This window comes from Neomonachus schauinslandi, chromosome 11 (assembly GCF_002201575.2).
Source record: "Neomonachus schauinslandi chromosome 11, ASM220157v2, whole genome shotgun sequence".
Lineage (NCBI taxonomy): Eukaryota > Metazoa > Chordata > Mammalia > Carnivora > Phocidae > Neomonachus > Neomonachus schauinslandi.
The window spans coordinates 82,942,826-82,945,715 of record NC_058413.1 but is presented as its reverse complement, the minus strand read 5'-3'; positions in this window follow the sequence as shown (position 1 = coordinate 82,945,715).

Here is a 2,890-nt window from a genome sequence, read left to right as displayed (position 1 = left end):
CTATTGTCCTAGGCAAGAGCTGAGGTCTAGAGAGACTTCACATTGGCCACCTAGGAGTGAGAACTCTGGTCACTGGCCTGCCCTGTCCTCTCTATGATGCCATCCAGAAAGGAAGGAACCAGGTGGAAACATGGAATTCAGACGAACATTCGTAGAATACACATGTCACTGCATTACAACCTTTATCTCATTTAATATTTAAAATATCCCCCAGGAGGTAGGCAATGCCATTATGTCCCTTGCAAGAAAAATAAAATGGAAACTTCAGAGAACTTAGATTGTTAGCTGCGTGACCCAGAGCAAGTTGATCCACACTCTAAAGCTCCACTTCCTTATCTGTATAATAGAGCCTGTAATATTAGCTAACCTCACGGAATTATGGGCAGGAAGAGTGAGGTAGCTAATGTGTTTTCTTTGCTTTAAAAAACTAAGTTGCACGAAGCTTATAAATGGTGTAAGTATTGAACACATGGTATATGATCCCAAGTCCTGCCCTTTCTGCCAAAGCCAAGTTGCCTGACAGGGGAATGAGAACACATAATATAGACAAGTCAAGCTTAACCAGATAGGCAGCACACCACTGAAGCTCCATTCTGAGACCCACTGCCCCAAAGATTGCCATAAGAAAAAAATCCACATTAATTCTCACCGCATACCCTTCTCCACACCTGCCAGAGCTCTGCATAAGGCATCGCTCCACTACTTGGCTATTACAACCACAAACTAAAAATCTTTTGACTGACAAGAGACCAGGACATCAATTTTCATCCTGCATCTGCTTTAAAGAGTAGGAGTGAAGTTAGATTACCAGTGACATTTTCTCAGTGGAAAGATTGCCTGGATCATATTTGTATTCATTTTCATAAATGCAATATACAAGCCACTAATAGAACAAAATCTACTAATTAAATTTCATTCAATAATGCATTTTTCACCTTAGCTTGGCGGTGTCCTTGTACGTTTCTACCATTATTGTGCTAATAATATCTTATTTAGCTTATAAATGGTGCTTATCATTAAATTTGAAATATTAACAAGCATCAATGAGCCCAAAGTGACAGCATAGTAAATAATTTGAAAGGGCTCCACACTGTAGGCCTATTTTTGCTTAATTTAATTTATTTATTAAAAACTAAACATATGGATTTAGAAAGATGCTAGCTCGGCTGCCATGGCAGCCCAAAACTTCCATATATGCCTAAAATAGGAGATACAGAAGCAGCAGCAAACCTGAGGCTCTTGCCAATGAGGAAAGGCTCTTTTTACAATCCCTTTGTCTCCTGGGATGGACAAACTGTTCATTGTCCAACCAAGATTGATTTGTGATGCCTGTTTTCATTGTGGTCTAGTTTGAGAGCCAAGATCTTCGGGTCAAGTGATTTATTTCGGAAAGGTTTATAAATTCCATATTCGTCTTTGGAAAAGGATTATAATATTTATATTGTCAATACCATGGGTACAGGCTTCAATGTTTACAGCATGCGTGTGGGAGTTTGGGGAGAATCTGGCATTTATTAGCCAAGGGAAAACATTTTGTACTAACACCGTGACGTTGGATCTCATAAAACCCTTAAAGGGTAGGTGGGACCAATATTATCATGATTATCCCACTGTATTGACAAGGAAGCTAAGGCTCAGAGAGTATGTGCTATCTTCCCAAGTGAACAAAACAAGGTAGAAGCAGAATTTGTCATGAATTTAGATGAAGTCCAAAAGTCTTGCCTTGAAGTCTCTTCCAAGCTTTATGTTCTGTGAGTTTAGACACCTGCCCTTTATCTAGCCATCTAAGCCTCTTCCAGAGAAAAAAAGGGAACTTCTATCAGTATTGGAATAAGTTCTCTATTGCATTTGTATTTATAGGTCAAATTTCATTAATTTCCTTACATATTATTTATTCAAAATGAATATTTATCAAACACTGACTTCATGCCAAGCAGTGTATCAAGCATCGGAGAGCACAGAACAAAGAGAAAAACTCCTTTGTCTTCATGGGATTTATGTTCTAGTGGGCGGAGACAGGCAATAAGCAAAATAAATGAGAATATTATATGGCATATTAGGAAGTGTTAGTTGTGGGGAGTAATAAGTTAGGGAAAGGGAATCGGGAGTGCTGGGGAAAAATGTGGTGGTTGTGATGAAAGGGGAACGGGACTAATTTAAAACTGGATAATTTTCCCTTTTGGACTTTATCAGAGGATGGGTATCCAGTCCTCCTCCTCCCCAGTACACTCATAACATCAATGCATTGCTGTTGCCTAAAGCTCAAACTCTCCTTTCACAAGACAGAGCGTATTGGGATTTCTATTCTCTAATTGGCTAGGGCAATGTTGACATCCAGTGGTGAATTAGATTAATCACAGGTGGCACACTTGTTTTTTCATCTAGGGGTAGGGTGGATGGTGGATGGGAAGGATAGCAGGGATAGGAGTACTAGCTAATAGATTGTTAGCACAGTTCAGTGGGAGGTCCTCTGTAGATCCACACCCTCACCAGCTTCAGCTTCCCATCACCCTCCTTACATTGTTCCTACACTGGCTTGATTTGGTTTCAACAGCTTGCATCTTACCATATGTATTTTTTTTTTTTTGTCTCTAACGATTTGATGTGTGGATATACATACATGTGTTTACTAGGTATCTATGTGAATCTATGTACATGTGTATTTCCTATGTTGCCTACACATAATCAGTCTGATGGTGTGCTGTCCTTCCTTTCTGTCCTTAGGAGCTTGGTGTTAGGAATGTGGAGAGATAATGACCCTGCATCCTGATTTTGTCCTTTTCCATCTGGCTGGTGTTACACTGTCTGTTTCTAATGGAGCAGAAATAAGCATGGCTGCCTTGGGCTTACTTCTTGGTCAGCTGGCAGCCGCTTAGAAATCGGCGGGGTC